Below are 19,376 nucleotides of genomic sequence, written 5' to 3'. Positions count from 1 at the left end.
TCCCAAAGTCTTCCCCATGAGTCATCATAGTTGCAAGGCAGCAGAGGCTTGAGAACAAAGTTTTCCTTCTCCTAGATCTGCTGCCAACCACATCTGTTGAGCCCCATCTGCCTGAAGTGATTCATTCTAAGGTGCCAGTAACCTGTTCTGTTTGTTCTTAATAAAGACAAATGGCGTGGGCAAAAACGCAAACACATATTTATTTACAGGATACACTAGTCTTAGCTTCAGCTCAACACAGCGCATGAAACCCGCTCACCAACATCACCTCTGGTCTGGGGTGAACTGCCTTAATTGCCCAACTGGGAACTGCAGTTTTTTCTTATGTACATACATAATAAATCTTCCACTTTTTAAGAAAAATCAACCACAAATCTATGTCTTTGTAAATGTGTAAGAAACAATAATGCTTCCTAACAAAAATATTTATATTAATTTCAATTATAATGAGCAAATACAGTGTCTAATTCACTTATCTACCTCTCAATCAGTCTCTGAGATTGTTTGATGATCCTTTTAGGTCTGTTATTTGTTTCCATGGATGTAATGCTTTCACTTGCTGTATTAATAGTAGTTTCTTTCTGAGAACTCTGATCAACAGGTTTATTTTTCACATCTGGTGTACACTCAGATGAAGTGTCCCAGCTATGGGTTGGAGCTTGTGGTTATAGGTCCACACAGCTCCTTTTCAGAGGTGTTTCTTGCTCCTTCAGAATTTGTTTGGAATATGGAGCAACTTCCTTTTGCACATATCCTTGCATTGGTCATGTGCCAGAATTGTAATCTCAGATTCGCATTTGATCTCCAGACTTCAGTACTGGTAGGCGTTTTGCAGTCCTGTCATGATACTCTTTCTGTTTTTCTTTCCCTTTCTCATTAGTCAATTAGAACGTGTGCTTCTTCAGGTGTCAGCAGGTTTTCATGCAATGGAAGGTAGTGTATATGTGTCAGCCCATCAGCATTTTGGCACACTTCTGTAAATCATCAGACTTTTATAAAAATCCTCTCATCCATCTTGCACCTTCTTCATGAGGTCCTTTACTACCTTGACCAAACTTTCTGCTATTCAATTAGGTTTTGGATGATGTGGGCTTGAAAATATATGTTGAACACCCCCCCCCCCCACCACCACCCCGCCAATTATTGGCAAAAGACTCGAATTTGAAAATTGTAAACCACTGTCTGAAACCACGTCACATGGAAATTCATGCCTCTGAAACACAGCTTTCCGGAAGAAGATGGCTGCTTTGCTGGATGTTGCTACCATCTCTGGGAAACCAGAAAAGTAGTCTGCTACAACAATATGACTCTTCCCATTACATTCAAACAGATCCACTCCAACTTTGAAGTATGGCCTGTCTCGTACATGGTGTGGTGTAAACAGTTCTGCTTGCTGCTTTGGTCTGTAGATAAGGCATATTTAACATGAAGCAGTGGTCTGGTTGACGTCTTAGTTCATTCGTGGCCAGTATATCACGTCACTCGCTCTTCATTTACATATTTTCTCACCAAAGTGCTCTTCGTGTATCTTCTGGAGCACTTCCTTGCGTAGCAATGTTGGAATCACAAACCTGTTCCCTTTGAAGATCATATCTTTCACTACCGACATTTCAGCTCTGCATACCCTATAATTGCAAATAGACATTGGACAGTCATTCCCAGTTGCTGGCCAACCTTTCTGTATGGTCTCTTTGAGTACTTTCATTGTTTCATCTGTTCCTGCTGATGTCCTAATCTTCTCTGTTCTATCAGGAGATACTGGAATGAAAGTGACAATCATGTCAACATAGGCCTGCGTAACAGCATTAATTTCTTGGTCACTCTTTTCTTTCTTGTTGACTGCTTGAGACGGTGCATCAGTGTCAAACATATATTTTCCCACTGTGTAGATGATCTTCACGTCATACTTCTGCAGCCTTGACAACATGTGCTGTATCCTCATGGGACAGTCATCACTGGTTTGGACATCATTGAGGATAATGGTTTATGGTCTTTCTTCACTTCAGAAGCTTGTCTATAGATATACTGATGGAACCTTTTTCTTGCATGTGTGCTGGCAGGACACTGCCTATTCATTGTTGCTTTCTGCACTTGTTGAAGCCCTTGATGCATGGGCCACAGGTTACCATGTGTCACACTGCTGCAATAGTACTGCTCCAAGATCATATCAGATCACCTGAGATCCTAGTACACCTTTCTGGATCTTAACTCTTCAGCACAGAATCTTCTGTTATGATTCTTTTCATCCTCTGGAATCACTCTTCTTGCTCATGAGACCAAATCCACTCACTGCACGGATCAAGGAGTGACCTAGGTGGTGCTGACATAGTAGACAGTGGAGGATGAACTTAGGCAGGTAAGTCACCGTTTCCAGGATATGTCTCACCTCCTCTTTGTTTTAGGGTCTGTCCATGTTCTCAGTGCTGATGTCTTTCTAGGGTCTGGTTTCACTCCCTCATCCAATATGACATCTCCTATGAAAGTCAGTGCCTGAACATCAAACTCACATTTCTTTTGATTTAATTTCAGATCGACATTCCGTGTCATATCCAGCACCCGTCTTAGAGGTGCATCATGTTCTTCCTTGTTGGACCCTGAGTTGATGAAGTTATCCATCATGATTTCAACACCAGTTATGTCCTCAAGGATCATGTAATTGGTTTTATGGTAGATTTCTGGTGTGGACAGAATCCCATAAGGTAGTGGTCACCAACCTTTTTAAGCCCCAGATCCCCTACCTCGGCCTGAGTGAAAGGCAAGATCAACCTACTAAATTGTTTAGACTCACGCATGTGCACCAGGACCGGAAATGGAGCCCCGGAAGCAGTGTCTCTTTGCAGACAGCTTTCTGTAGCAGGAACGTTGCTATGTTACCATTATCTTAATTGGTATTACTTATTTTAATAATGCTCACATTACAACACCTTTAATTCTATGTTTCATTATTTAATTTTATTTCAAAACGAAAAATGAATGAATAAAAATTGACCGTTGCACTCAGTGTGATGACTGGGGCTGAATAATTTCTGTTAATTCCCTGAAATTTGGCTCATAACTACAGACAGCCGGTCTGAGACAGTCTGTGAGGTGTCTGTCGGTAAGACAGCTCCTGTACTTAGATTTAATAACTTTTATCTGTTGCAGCACAGCACCCTCGCAAACCTCCTGACAGACTGAATGTTTGAATGGATGGTTTCCTTTGTTCGACTGAATGTTGAACCTGCCACGTTTTTCAGGTGTTTTGCATTGGTAAACTGTTACTGAGACACTAGTATAAGTTTCAGAGGTACACAAGCTAATGACACCACTGTTTTTTTTTTGTTTCCCAGTTCTTTTACGTTTGGGGAATGTTGGAATTTAAAGGGGGAGAAGTGTTGTAATGTGAGCATTATAAAGATAGGTTGATGCCGAAGAGGACACTGGTGAAGTAGCAGTGCTCCCGCTGCGGAGAGCTATTTGTGGGGAGAGGTTGTTTCCATGTTGTGGGGTTTTGGTTCCGGTCTTTTCTGCCTGGTGCACATTTTTCATTTCTTTTTGGGATCTTCTGGGGAAGTCTCTAAGATCGACCGGTCGATCATGATTGACTGGTTGGTGACCACTACTATATGGTAACCCTGTGGGGTATTAAATTCACACAGTCTCAAACTTTCCTCATCAAACTTCATCTGCCAAAACTCAGATGATGCAATAAGTTTGCTAAGGCACTTGGCAAACTGGGACATGATCTGCTCCCGTGTCGGCAATTTAAAATGCTCTCTCTTGATGGCTTTATTGAGATATCTTGGGTCTAGACACTTTGAAAATGCTCCATTTTCTTTTGCACAGTGACCAGTGAGCTCACCCAATCTGTTGGTTCTTCAATCTTCTGTACGACATTTATTGGTTTCGAGCATGGAAGTTCTTGTTCAAACTTGACTCTAAGTTCAAAAGGAACTTTCCTGCAAACGTGGACAACAAGAGCCACTGTCTCATCTGCATGAATTTTTAGTACAGCAGGTAAACATCTAAGCCCCTCAAACATCTGCGTACCTTTCCACAAGTGCTGTATGGTCATCTTTGGTCTGGGAAGCCACTGCAGAAACTCTTTTCACCAGGATGAGCTTTTCACATGCACTCAGACCTAATGTTGGCCGTACTTGCTGTGCAACAATCAGTAACGGAGCCTTTGGTGCTGCCCCTAGTGCTTGAAGGTCACAATATAGCCCCCTTTTAGTGGAATGTTCTCTCCAGTATGTCCTGTCACTTCTAACTTCACCGGATAAATCTTGATCTTTACTTTGAGAGTCTTGTAATCTTCCATGGACAACAGATTCACTTGGGCTCCAGTGTCAAGCTTGAATGGAATTAATGTCTCTTTTACAGTCACTGGAACAACACTTCTGTTTTACCAACACAAGCAGTCCATAGGGAATCCACAAAGACTTCCTCCGTTTCCTCATCAACGGTGTGCACCTTTTTCTTGGTAGCCCTTTGCAAAAATATTTCTTCTTCCCATAGTTATTGCTGGACTTTCCATAAGCAGGACACGTCTTTGGAATGTGCCGACCTCCACCTTTGCTGCTTTTGCTGTTTCAGCCTACCCCCTGCTTTGCTGTTACTTTGGGAAATGCCTTGTTTTCTACCCCTTTGTTTTCAAAGCATGCATTGTTGTTTCTGCCCTGTACAGCCCCTTGGCTTGAGATTGTCTGGTCTCCACTGCCCCACAGCTCTTACCAATGTTAAATCTTTGTCACTAAACAATCTTTATTTGAAGTTCCACAAATTATTTTGTCTCTTACTAGTGAGTCTCTCAAATCTGCAAACTCTCAGGAATCACTCAGTGTGTGAAGTATACCTCAAAGCTACACCTTGTTACTGGCGACAGGAAAAGAAATTACATCCTTCAAATGTGATGTTTTATTTGGGACAAAGTACTCCTCAAATTTTGTCATCAGAGTATTCAGTGTCAAGGCTGTCTTATCAACATGAAATCTGTTATAGGCATCCAAAGCATCTTCACCGATTACATGTCAAAAGATTGACGCTTTCAATTTTTCCTCACCGCTCTGACTCTGCTCGCCATTGAATCACTGTTTGAGGTGTTTCCAGTTACCAATTAGGTTGCTGATAAACAGCATAGGTGCAGGAGGACTTAGGGCTCTCCCCTGAATTTCCCTTGGTGAATAACGGCTGCTTCAGAACACAATGTACTCTCTGGCCGGCAGCTTCTCTCCGTCAGAACCTAGAATATCTTCCTTAATCGCTTACTCTCCATGTTTAGTCCTCACGCCGACTTCCGACACCACGTTTTGTTTGTACATAATGAAGACAGACAGCAGGGGTAAAAACGCTAGCACATATTTATTTACAGGTTTCTCCAGTCATGGCTTCAGCTTGACACAAGCGCATGTGACCCGTTCACCACCCACGTTGCCCACTGGGAATTGCAGTTCTTTAATTATGTACACACATAATAACCCACTTTTTCCCCTTCTCCTGTCGGCAGAAACGGCTCCACCAGTGCTGTGAATACTACTTATAATATGCCATGTACCTGTGATGCTGCTGCAAATCAGATTTGCTCTGAAGTTGTGCATTTATTTCTGCATATGATAATAAACACCATTTCGACTTAAATTGTGCATTTTCTAATGCTGCAGCTTTGTAACTTACATTGAAAAATTAGTTTTAAATTGTCTTTTATGAGGTAGGGTGTCAAAATACATATATATGTTCAGCTGTAGAAAATAAAATACGTAGATATGCTCAGCCTCTTTAGAAAGTAAAAATAGAAGATACTGAAAACAGTCAGGGGGTCAGGCAAGTAATTGACAATAGTTACAGTTTTAGCCCACCCTGTCAGATAATTGTTCTTCTTCCCCTACATCTCTGCAATAGAAAAGTAACTCCAGTCTCCCACATTAACTCTGCTCCTCTTTTATTTCCATTTTCCAGTATTTGAAACTCTTTGATTTTCAACCCCCGTAAAAAATAGACTTTCATATTCAGTTAGATCTCAGCACATGAAAAGGAATGTCAGAATTATTTATGTATGTTAATGTGTCTTATGCAATTTCCCCATGGTGTAGGTTTCCAAAGACTGCTAAATATTTCACAGTAGCAGATGTCATTGTACTGCAGACAGATTATGAATTATCAGAACAATTTCCATAACTTGCTCTGATAATATAATTTAATTTCCAACAGCACTTTAGATATAACTCTTTATATATTTTACACATTCCAAAGTAAACATCTCGGCAAATTGAACTCATAATTTGCTTGGCTTCTGATGAAAGATCATTGAATTAAAACACTAACTGTTTTCTCTCTACAAAGGCTACCTGGAATTTTAAGTATTTCCAGCGTAACCTTGTTTTAAGTCAGGTTGTAAGCTTTTCCATCTACTTAGCCCATTCCTCCTCTGGAGAAAGCTCTCTGCCAATGCATGTCCACCTGCACCAACACTAACTTCTCAATTCACCATAATGCTTTGACTTCCTTTCCAATTGCAGCTTCCAGTCCATGCTTTTCTAGGTTCTTTCACAGTCTAATAAAACTGACCTTATCAAAATCAGGTTCAATATCACCAACATACGTTGTGAAAACTTCTTGTTTATGGCGTTAGTACACGGCAATACATATCAATAAACACTATAAATTACAACAAGTATTACTAAATTAAATGAGTGGTGCAAAAAGAGGGAGGGAAATTATGAAGTAGTGTTCATGGGTTCAATGCCCATTCAGAAATCTGATGGCAGAGAGGAAGAATCTATTCCTGTCACTCAAACATTGAGTGTGTGACCTCCTCCTTGCTCCTAGGTGATGGGAGTCTTTCATGATGGATGCCGCCTTTTTGAGGTATCACCTTTTGAAAGTGTCCTGGATGCTAGAGCTCTTGATGGAACTGGCTGGGTTTACAACTTGCTACATCTTTTTCTGATCTTGTGCGGTGGCCCCTCCATACCAGACAGTGATGCAACCAGTAAAAATGCTCTCCGTGGTACAACTTTAGAAATTTGCGAGTGTCTTTAGTGACATATCAATTCTCCTTAAACTCCGAATGAAATACAGCCTGGTTCATACCTTCTTTGTAATTGTATGAATAGGTTGGGCCCTGGATAGATCTTCAAAGATGTTGACACCCAGGAACTTGAAACTGCTCACCCTTTCCACTGCTGATCCCTCAATGAGGACTGGTGTGTGTTCCCTCGACTTCCCCTTCCTGAAATCTTCAACTTCTCTGTCTCACTGACGTTGAGTGCAAGGTTGTTGTTGCTGAGATACCATTCAACCAGCTAATCTATCAAATCCTAATTCACAACATTGAATCCTACTTGATCTTAAATCCAGTTGGATTATAATCATTATCTCAGAAATACATTTCCATTGATAGTCCTCCTGCGGTTTTATTCCCTTAAGCAAAGTACAGAACAGACTTTATAATACCGTGCTCTGTTAGCTTATCTTGCTTTTAAAGCAGTCAAAGGAATTTGGAAAATTTGCCTTTGCACCTTTTTTACAAATTTAGTGTATGTTTTTTAAGTTAAAATGCGTAAATTCTAATACCAACCTTTCCCCCTAAATGTTCCTATTTAGTAGGACAACGTCAAATGCATTGACTTAAATAGTTAATGTGTCCATAAACAATTCTTCCACTTGTCAGAGAATATTCTGGTTAGAAAGCATTGCACAATTAACTTCTCACTGACGGTGCTTTTTTCACTGTTGGAAATTCACTTGACATTTTACGCTAAGGAAAATTCTCTATTTCTCTGTACTCTTTTGGCTTCTGAATGCACTCCCACTGTTTACAAATCCTACAGATGAGTGGTCACACAGAGCTGTTACTCAGAGTTAATCCCTTTTCAAGATTCCACTTCCTCCACAGTCAATGGTTCACAATCTCATAAATTCTCCATAAAATGAACCTGTAGTATGTTGAATACTGGGTGAACAAGTAGTCTTTGGGGTACTGCAAGTCTGTGTCTTTGCTGTTGCTTTCCACACACTTGAGTGCTCGGTGGTGGGTGCTGATGCTTTTATTTTGCCGGTGGGGGGAGGGGGGATCGTTGTTTGCTGCAACTTACATACGGGAGGGAAGGGAGCTGTGGGGGACCATGGGGTTCTAACATCTAACTGTCATTCATTCTTTGGGGGCACTCCTCTGTTTTTTGTGAATGTCTGCAAAGAAAAAGCATTTCAGGATGTATATTGTATACTTCTCTGACATTAAATATATCTTTGAAACCTTAGAGATGTTTAATGTTCCTTCAAATCTATTATTTAACATTTGTTAGAAATATGTTTTGAACTGCAGGCAAGATGAGAAGAGCTGTAATTTGGCATTCCGATGAGATAATGTTATTTATTTATTTAGAGATTTATTTAGCAAGGATCAGATGAGTCTATTGAGGAATATAGGGTAGCAAGAAAGGAGCTTAAGAAGGGGCTGCAAAGAGCAAGAAGGGGGCATGAGAAGGCCTTGGCGAGTAGGGTAAAGGAAAACCCCAAGGCATTCTTCAATTAAGTGAAGAACTAAAGGATGACAGGAGTGAAGGTAGGACTAATTAGAGATAAAAGTGGGAAGATGTGCCTGGAGGCTGTGGAAGTGAGCGAGGTCCTCAATGAATATTTCTCTTCAGTATTCACCAATGAGAGGGAATTTGATGATGGTGAGGACAATGAGTGAGGTTGATGTTCTGGAGCATGTTGATATTAAGGGAGAGGAGGTGTTGGAGTTGTTAAAATACATTAGGACGGATAAGTCCCTGGGGCCTAACGGAATATTTCCCAGGCTGCTCCATGAGGCAAGGGAAGAGATTGCTGAACCTCTGGCTAGGATCTTTATGTCCTCGTTGTCCACGGGAATGGTATCAAAGGATTGGAGGGAGGCGAATGCTATCCCCTTGTTCAAAAAAGGTAGTAGGGATAGTCCGGGTAATTATAGACCAGTGAGCCTTACGTCTGTAGTGGGAAAGCTGTTGGAAAAAATTCTCAGAGATAGTTTCTATGGACATTTAGAGAATCATGGTCTGAACAGGGACAGTCAGCATGGCTTTGTGAAGGGCAGATCATGCCTAACAAGCCTGATAGAGTTCTTTGAGGTGACCAGGCATATAGATGAGGGTAGTGCAGTGGATGTGATCCACATGGACTTTAGTAATGGATTTGACAAGGTTCCACACGGTAGACTTACTCAGAAAGTCTGAAGACATGGGATTCAGGGAAGTTTGGCCAGGTGGATTCAGAATTGGCTTGCCTGTAGAAGGCAGAGGGTCATGGTGGAGGGAGTACATTCAGACTGGAGGGTTGTGACTAGTGGTGTCCCACAAGGATCTGTTCTTGGACCTCTACTTTTTGTGATTTTTATTAACGACCTGGATGTGGGGGTAGAAGGGTGGGTTGGCAAGTTTGCAGATGACACAAAAGTTGGTGGTGTTGTAGATAGTGTAGAGGATTGTCAAAGATTGCAGAGAGACATTGATAGGATGCAGAAGTGGGCTGAAAAGTGGCAGATGGAGTTCAACCCGGAGAAGTGTGAGGTGGTACACTTTGGAAAGACAAACTCCAAGGCAGAGTAAAAAGTAAATGGCAGGATACTTGGTAGTGTGGAGGAGCAGATGGATCTGAGGGTACATGTCCACAGATCCCTGAAAGTTGCCTCACAGGTAGATAGGGTAGTTAAGAAAGCTTCTGGGGTGTTAGCTTTCATAAGTCGAGGGATAGAGTTTAAGAGATGCGATGTAATGATGCAGCTCTATAAAACTCTAGTTAGGCCACACTTGGAGTACTGTGTCCAATGCTGGTCACCTCACTATAGGAAGGATGTGGAAGCATTGGAAAGGGTACAGAGGAGATTTACCAGGATGCTGCCTGGTTTAGAGAGTATGGATTATGATCAGAGATTAAGGGAGCTAGGGCTTAACTCTTTGGAGTGAAGGAGGATGAGAGGAGACATGATAGAGGTGTACAAGATATTAAGAAGAATAGACAGAGTGGACAGCCAGTGCCTCTTCCCCAGGGCACCACTGCTCAGTACAAGTGGACATGGCTTTAAGGTAAGGGGAGGGAAGTTCAAGGGGGATATTAGAGGAAGGTTTTTCTCTCAGTGAGTGGTTGGTGCATAGAATGCACTGCCTGAGTCAGTGGTGGAGGCAGATACACTAGTGAAGTTTAAGAAACTACTAGACAGGTATCTGGAGGAATTTGAGGTGGGGGGTTATATGGGAGGCAGGGTTTGAGGGTCAGCACAACATTGTGGGCCGAAGGGCCTGTAATGTGCTCTACTATTCTATGTTCTATATGGCATGTAATAGGCCCTTCAGACCCTTTGAGCCATGCCACTTACAATCCCTAGCTTAATTGTAGCCTAATTACAGAATAATTTACATTGACACATCATCCTATTAACCAGTACATCTTTGGAATGTGGGAGAAAACTGGAGCACCCGGAGGAAACCCACAAATTCCGTTGGGAGAGCATACAAAATCTTAGAGGATGCTGGAATTGAACCCCGAACTGCAACAGCCCAAGCTGTAACAACATCATGCTAACCGCTATGCTACCATGGCGCCCAAGATTCATGCTTTCTATTGCTATGAACAAAGTTAATTATTCTTGTGGCATCTTTTTGATTCAATTGAAAACCCATTCTCAGCAAGCTGTCTACTGCTGTGGTTCCAGTTTTCCAATAATTGCAAACAGAAATTTTGCCTTATACAAAACCTGTATTAACTTGACAGAACTGATATTCTTAACCACAAGAGTTTCTCCAGATGCTGAATGTACACAAATGCTGAAGGAGCTCAGCAAGTCGAGACCCATCATCATGACTGGAAAGGAAGGGGACAGATGTCAGAATAAGAAGTTGAGGGAGGAGAAGGAGGAATACAAGCAGGAAGGTGATAGCTGAGACCAGGTGAGAGGGGAAGATGAGTGGGTGGGGGGTAAAGCAAGAAGCTGAAAGCTGATAGGTGGAAGAGCTAAAGGACTGAAGAAGGAATTTTATAGGAAAGAACAGTGATCTATGGAACAAAGGGAAAAAGGAGGATAACCAAAGGGAGATGGTGGGCAGGTGAGAAGATGAGAGAGAGAGAAACTAGAATGGGGAATGGAAAGAAGAGAGCAGGAAGAAGGGAAATAATTACCAGAAGCTGGAGAAAATAATATTCATGCCATCTGTCCGGAGACTATCCAGAATATGATATCCCAAGGATGTGGCCTGGAAAATGAGCATGCCATCAGGGTTCCGGAATTTCGTGACTCTGGGGATGTGTCGATTCTAGGCCAGTGCCCCTGACTGAAGCGTTGCGGGAGAACACGGAACATCGGGAGCCGCGGGTTAGCTGCTGGGGGCTGTGCATCCAGAGAGCTGTACCTGGGGCCAACTCTCTGGCCGCAGAGCTCAGAAAAAGCAACACAACGGACTTTTAACATCATAAATCAACAAGCTGTTTGTTATGTCTTCCCTCTCGCTGTGAAATAGGGACACCTTTTTTCCCTTATTAGGAAGAGAGAGAGCCTGTGGTATGTCGAATTACTGGGTGAATGAGTGGTTTTTGGTATACTGCAAGTGGGTGTCTTTATTGATACTTTGCTGCACTCTTGAGTGCTCAGGGTAGGGTGCTGATGCTATTTTTGCTGCTGGGGGTGGGGGGGAAGTTGTTGCTATGCTGCTGCTTGTGTATGAGAGGAGGAGTTGGAGGGGCTTTGGGGTTCTAACATTTAACTGTCATTCATCCCTTGGGGCATTCCTCTGTTTTCATGGATGTTTGCGAAGAAAAAGAATTTCAGGATGTATAGTGCATATATTTCTCTGACATTAAATGTACCTATTGAAACCTTCTGAAGGTGTTGCTCTTCAAGCCTGAGTTTGGCATCATCGTGGCAGTAGAGGACAAGAAAGAGAAGTTGAATTGAAATGAGCAGTCATCCAGAGGTCTTATCTTGTGCAGTGGGTAGAGTGAAGTGCCTGATGAAACAATCCCCCTGTCTATGTCGGGTCTCACTAATGTGGAGGAGGCTACGCCAGGAGAACTGAATACAATATATGATCTCAACAGATGAGATGTTTCCTCAGCTGGAAGAACTGTTCAGAGCCCTGAATGGTGGTGAGGGCAGAGGTGGAGGAACAGGTGTAGTATTCATTTTCTAGTACGAGTACTAACACTACTACTACTAATCTCTTTTTTAGGTACTAATCCTTACTCGGGACAGAGGATTATTTGCTTGGACTCTGGTTCTTTGGATTCTGAAGTGACTGATGAGGCCAGTCGGGGAACCACGGACCCGTCCACCGTTGGGACAGGGGGTAAGTGATGGAATGGACACCAGGGTAGTTTGTGAGGATGTGTGCTCCTCTTTCGCCACTGGTTCTCCTGTTGCCTGGCCTGAGGTTGTCAGCACCATACTAAGTGCCCATTCTCAAATTCAGGTAGTTCCTGGAAGTCAGTTAAAGATCTTGCATTTATTTAAGAGGGGTTTGAGCACATTCCTGTGAGAATGTGAAGAGGGTAAGGGGTACGTGTAGAGGGGGTGGGCGAAGGGTAAGTGTAGCAAAATATGTAGACAGGACAAGAGAGAGGTACGTCATTGGGGAAGTAAGGAGAGGTAGCTAAAATAAGGTGCCAGGCCAGACGTGGAGACCACAAGGAAAAGGGAACCTGTGACCACAAGACAGTGTGCTTGGCAAAGTATTTTGAGGATACCTATTTCAAGTGTTTTGAAGTGTGTCAGTATTAATTCTAGGTATTACGCTTTAACCTTTGCTAATTCTGAATATTTCGCATGCTTAGCTATGCAATAGCCAATCAATTGATGAATTCGAATCGGTAACGATATTTGCGAATGTAGTACCCTGCTTTTGGATGTAAGTATGACCTTTGTAAACCGACAAATTGGGAGTTGGCTACCTTACGCCCGAAGTGCGTGGGGCTACGAACTCCTCTCTGAATAAAAACCGTTTCAGAGGTAATTTTGTGTCTCTGCTGTTTTTCCTCAGCTGAGCAGATAACAGTTACAGGTTGACAATTTGGCGAGCCAGCCAGGAGTCTAACGGCTGGCAGTCGGGGATCCGGTGTAAGCGGTTGGCGGACAGGTACGAGCGGGTTGAGATGGAAGGGCCCTCTGAGAGATTTTTCTCGGTCTCTCTCTCCCTCTCTGACTCCCCGTTCCGACCCCTTTGGCTCCAGCTGACCATCCTACGGCCTCCACAGACCAAACGGAGAAAATGAGACAGATTTACGGAGACTGAGCGCGTGGATGAATAAGAAGTTGGGGAATGAATTTTGGTCATTAGGGGGAACTTGGGATCTTGAGAAGTGTAAACGAGCAGAGGGACAGGTGTGGCGACAGAATGTCTCACAGAAATGGAAAGATCTAATTACGTGTGGTATACCGTGACCAGGAGACTTAATGAGTGCTCCCGCCAGACCTCCTGGGAGGTGAATGCAAGAAATAGAAAGATACCCATCAATGATAGTAACGGAAAACCCAGGGGCTGGCCGGTACTGAAGGCCTTATGTGAACTCTATGATGAACAGCGTAGGATTGATGATCATAATGTACAATTTGGTGACAAAAGGCCGACGCCGGATATGACTGGGCTGCAGACCCTATCTGACCCTAATGAGGGCACTGAGGAGGAGGAGGAGCAGCAGGTCCCTTCGCCTGCGGGGTCTGCGAATCCCGCCCAGCCTGTACCTTCGGAGCCTTCCGACCCCTGTGCCCTTGACCCATGCACTCCCGACTTCCCTTTTCGGGGTTGTCAGCTCCGGTGCAGGAGTTCCAGATTACCGAAGAACTCCCCACTCGCTATAACCACTATCAGTCCCTTATCAGATTTGCGGTAACCCCCTATTTGGGCGTCAACCTGGCAGGAAGGGACATACTCTGTCATTTCCATTTCACCGTCACCTGCACCAGTGATGGTCTCACCCTGACCGAACCTCCTACCCATTGGGCGTTCTGGCTTCATGTTCCCCTGCAATGGTGGGCGTTGGACCTCGCCCACCTCCCCTCCTGCTCGCCAGTCGCCCTCGAGCCCCCATACACTGCCCACGTGACCCTTGCATACGAACCTTCGGGACGCTCAGAGGTCTTGAGGGGGACATTTCAAGGCAGAAAAGGGATTGGGGCTTCCCCAAAGGCCCCACCCTTGAAAGACCCTCTTCGGAGTTTATAAGTGGCAACTATTTCCAAAACGTGCACAGACAACTGTATGGCACTACAACCATCGTTTGCTATCCCCACCCCGCCAGTGTCTACTCGCTCTTTACCGTTTTCCCGCACTGGGACCGTGTTGATCAGCCCTTCCAATGTGCCCCCGCCAGCAAAACGCTGCCTGAGGGAAAGAGGGTGGAACTCACCTATGACTCTTCCACAGCCCTGGTCGCGGACTGTCTATTCCCCCCGTCCAACAGGTGGATGAGAAAAGATCTCTGGTGGGAGGGGAATCCCAAGCCCCCGAAGGGTGACCGAGTATATGAGAACTGCTTCTTCGGAACAGGGTGGGGATATTCAGACGTGTATGCCTCGAAAAACGTCGCCTGCCTCTCCAAGCCCTGTAGGAAAAGGGAGTGTCACCCCACCAAGGACCCCTTAGGGATCTCTTGCTCTTGCCATGAGACAAAGTGCCAGTCCCTGGCCAAGGTGGGGTGCAACTTCTTTGTGGGGAGGGGAACCGCACCCACCTCTGAGTCAACAATCAGGTATTCCTACGATCAAAGTATCACAAGGGCGCCAAACGAGTTAGGGTTTGGGTTAGGGTTAGGGTTAGGGTTAGGGACACTTTTATGTCCATCTAAGTGCACTCGATGGTTATTACTTAACAACATCTTCATGACCTTCTGTTTGAACAAACCAATCAAGGCAAATTCGTAAATTGAATCCAAAACTATCTTGTTGATAGGAGGCAGAAAATGGTGGCTGAGGTTTATTTTTGTGATTGGAAGGTTGGACTTGCTGCTGGGACTATGCTGTTTGCTAGATGTATTAATGCATTAGACGTGACTGTAGGTAGGAGGTATGATTAGTAACCTTTCAGGTGGTATTGCTGATAGGAGAATAGTTTTAGGCTACATGATGTTAATCCGTTGATAAAATGTTCAAAAGAAACAGCAGATAGAATTTAATACTGATGCGAGTGAATTAATTTTGACTGGACTAACAAGAATAGAACATACACATAGTTTTACATATTTGCAGACATAGCAATGTCAGTGCCCTAGGTTTGTTGAGGATTGAAGACCTGGGTGTAAATATTTGATTCCTGAAGTAGTGAAGTAAACATATACGATTAAGTCATGAAGAGGACAAATGGGATACTATCTTTCATTAAACAGAGCATAGAATATAAGAGCTGGGTGGTAGTTAAAACATTCGTTTGGCATCAGTTGGACTACTATCAATAAATCTGGTTGCCACACTATAGGAAGAATATGATTCCACTGGAGATGGTGCGGTGGAGCATGGAGAGAGTATACCTGAGATGGAGTATTTCACTTCTGAGGAGAGAATGAATAGGTTGGGCTTGTTTCCCTTGGAGAGGAGGCTGTGGGAGGACCTGATTGAGGTACTTGATATTACAAGAGTGTCACAAGCTGGGGGCATGGGTTTCGGGTATAGAAGAAGAACTTTAGAGGGAATCTGAGGAAGATTTTATTTTACTCAGAGGATGGTTAGATTCTGGAAAGGAAGCCTGAGTAAGTGATATATGTACACAGATAATCACTCAAATTGCTGAAACATGGAAAGCTATGCACTAAGTGATGGTAGACGGGATTAGTGTAGATGGATAGTACATGGTTTGCATGGACTTTGTGAGTTGAGGAGCCTGTTTCTGGGCCGTTTGACTACATGATTCAAAATTCAAAGTTTGAAGTTCAAAGTAATTTGATTATCAGGGTACATTTATGTCACCATATACAACCCTGAGATTGATTTTCTTGAGCATACTCAATAAATCCATAATAGAATAATAACTATAACTGAATCAATTTGGGTGTTCAACCACTGTAAAAAAGACAAGAAACTGTGCAAATACAAGAAGAATTAATAACAATAAATAAGCAATAAGTACTAAGACCATGAGGTGAAGAATCCTTGAAAGTGAATCCATTGGTTCTGGGAACGTTTCAATGATGTGGCGAGTGAAGGTGAGTGAAGTTAGCCACTTTGGTTCAGGAGCCTGATGGTTGAGGGGCAATAACTGTTTATGAATTTGGCTGTGTGAGTCCTGAGACTCTTGTACTTTTTTCCTGATGGCAGCAGCGAGAAGAGAGCATATCCTGAGTGGTGAGGTTCCCTGATGATGATGTTGCTTTCCTGCAACAGCACTCTGTGCAGATGTGCTCAACGGTGGGGAGAGCTTTATCCATAATAGACCGGGCTGAATTCCCTAGCTTTTGTAGATTTTCCATTCAAAGGCATTGGTGTTTCCATACCAGGCTGTGATGCTCTCCACTGCACACCTATAGAAGTATGTCAAAGTTTTAAATGTCATGCTGAATTTTTCACAAACTTCTAACGAAGTAGAGAATGCTGCCGTGATTTCTTTATAGTTGCACTTACATACTGTGCCCAGAACAGGTCCTCTGAAATAATAACTCCAAGGAATTTAAATTGCTTACCCTCTCTACCTCTGATCCTTCGATGAGGACTGACTCATGGATCTCTGGTTTCCTCCACCTGAAATCAATAATGAGCTCCTTGATCTTGCTGACACTGACTAAGAGGATGTTGTTATGGCATCACTCAGCCAGATTTTCAATCTCCCTCCTATATGCTGATTTGTCACCACATTGGACTTGGCCTATGACACTGGTGTCATCAGCGAACTTGAAGATGCTTTGGAGCTGAGCTTAGCCACATAGTCATAAATGTAAAGCAAGTAGAACAGGGTACAGAGCACACAGCCTTGTGGTGCACTTGTGCTGATGAAGATCGTGGAGGAGATGTTGTTTCCAATCCGAACTGACAGGGTTCTACAAGTGAGGAAATCAAGGATCCAATTGCACAAGGAGTTATTGAAGCTTATTAATTAGTTTTCAGGAGATGATGGCATTGGATGCTGTGTTGCAGTCGATGAAGAGCATCCTGATGTATGCATCTTTACTGTCCAGATATTGCAGGGTTGAGTGAAGAGCTAACGAGATGATATCTGCTGTGGAGCTGTTAATCCAGTAGGCAAATTGGAGTGGATCCAAGTCATTTTTCAGGCAGCTCTGTGTATTATTTAAATTTGTGTTCCTAGTTATGCGTTTAGATTAATATTGATTCAAGATAAGTCTTGGCACACTTTTGTCCACAGGCTTCATACATCATCCCATGGCCATACCAATAATACTAAAAGTCTGTTGAAACAGAAAAATCCTGAAATACTCAGGTCAACCATCATCTATATAGGAAGGAGGAATTGTTAACATTTCAGTTAACGACCTGTCAAGTATATCCAGCCCTTTACAATTTATTTAGTGCACCAGCATCCACAGTGTATTAGGTTTCCATAAAGGTAAACTGTTCCCTTTAATAATTTGGATATTCTACATATAAAGAGAAGAAATGTAACTTTGGGTCAGCAAGCTGCTCTGTAAGTACAGAAGTGAACTATAGCCTGTCATGAAGCTTCACTGGCTGAGAAAGGTATTAATCTGTGAAGACTGCACCAAATGCAATTTGTTCTCTGTGGAGTCTGTGTACCATTCTTTTGCTTGATTTGGTTTGTCATGCTGTCAGTTACATTTATCTTACTGTTTCCAGGGTTTGTGTTCTATCTTTCCTAAAACCACAAATCATAAAACCTTTCAATGCTTTATCACTTTCAGAGGAAATGTGCATTGTACATTAATGCTTTTTTTCCTAATATATCAGTATTCATTTTGATCTGTGTTCTTGCATTATGTACAGTTGATGGGGGAAGGTATACTTTCTCAGCAGTCTTTAGTGCTGAATGGATCATAGTGCAAAAAGATGTTGTATTATTAGGAGCATTGGAAATGAATGAAAGTTTTAATCACAGGTCAGAAATAACCAAAGAGAAAAAAGTTAGCAATCCATAAGCATAACAACATTTTCTAAAGAATAGTTGGAAAAAAATGTTTCCAACCAATACACACAAAATGCTGGAGGAAATCAGCAGACCAGGCAGTATCTTTGGAAAGGAGTACAGCCCCTGTTCTTTTCCATAGACGCTGCCTGGCCTGCTGAATTCCTCCAGCATTTGTGTGTGTTGCCTGGATTTCCAGCATCTGCAAATTTCCTCATTGTGAAAAAATCTTTCATTTGGATGTTCTGCCACCTTGTGCCAACTGTGAAGTATTACACAGGAGAATCTCAATCATGGTCCTCAAATATTTCAAGATCTCACCTACCTTTCTTCAATAAAGTTATTGCTGAAGCAGTTTATATTGTATTTAAAACGACAAATGAATATGGAATGATCAGAAGAATCAATGCAGAGGCAACACCAGAAGAAAGAGGACTGTTGAAAGTCCCATTACAAAGGTTAAAGACATTTAGCCTGTGGAGATTTTGTTTGACCAGTCCAATTTACATTTCTTTACAATTTGCTTCTGTTATCTTTGTACTTGTAATTAACTGCATAAGCATCTGGATTTGTGAAAGATTGAAGAATTAAGATTCCGAGGCTCAGGGTTAATGTTCATTTAGAAAGGCAGAGACTGGTGGATACAGGCAGCATGACTTTGTAAAGGGCACATCCTGTTTGACCAATCAAACTGAATTTTCTGAGGAGCTGCCAAAGTATATTGATGAGGGCAGTGCTGTACATGTCATTTATATGGCCTTTGTTAAGACCTTTGACTAGTTTCCAATATAGGAAAGTGGCCCAAAAGATTTAGGCCCATGGAACCCCGGACAAATTAGATCCAAAACTGGCTTGGCAGAAGGTGTTGGGAGAGGGTTTTTTTTAGTGCTAAGGTGCCTGTGGTTAGTTGTGTTCCACAGGAACCAGTTGAAGATCCTTGCTGTTTGTAGTATGCATGAATGATTTATATGTGGATCAAGGAGGCTTGATCAATATCTTTATAAATGGTATGAAGATTAGTGGAATTGACAGTGTAGAGAGTTAAACTACAGAGTGACATTTATATGTTCATGAAATGGGCTCAGAGATGGCAGATGGAGTTTTATCCTGATATCTGTATGGTAATGAATTTTAGAAGTACTAACAAGTCCAGGGCATTTCCTAGGGCAAATTGAGGAAGAGAGTGACCTTGCAAACAAGTCAAAAGAGTCATAGATTTAGAGATACTGACTGTGCTTAAGTATCTAGGTAAGTACTCGGATCATCTCAGAATAAAAGCCTATGGACCAAGAGCTAGACAGTGAGATTAATTAGGGATGGTTGCCAAATGGCCTTTTTCCATGTTGC

Source organism: Hypanus sabinus, chromosome 14 (assembly GCF_030144855.1).
Source record: "Hypanus sabinus isolate sHypSab1 chromosome 14, sHypSab1.hap1, whole genome shotgun sequence".
In the NCBI taxonomy this organism is placed as follows: domain Eukaryota; kingdom Metazoa; phylum Chordata; class Chondrichthyes; order Myliobatiformes; family Dasyatidae; genus Hypanus; species Hypanus sabinus.
This window is presented reverse-complemented; position numbering follows the sequence as displayed.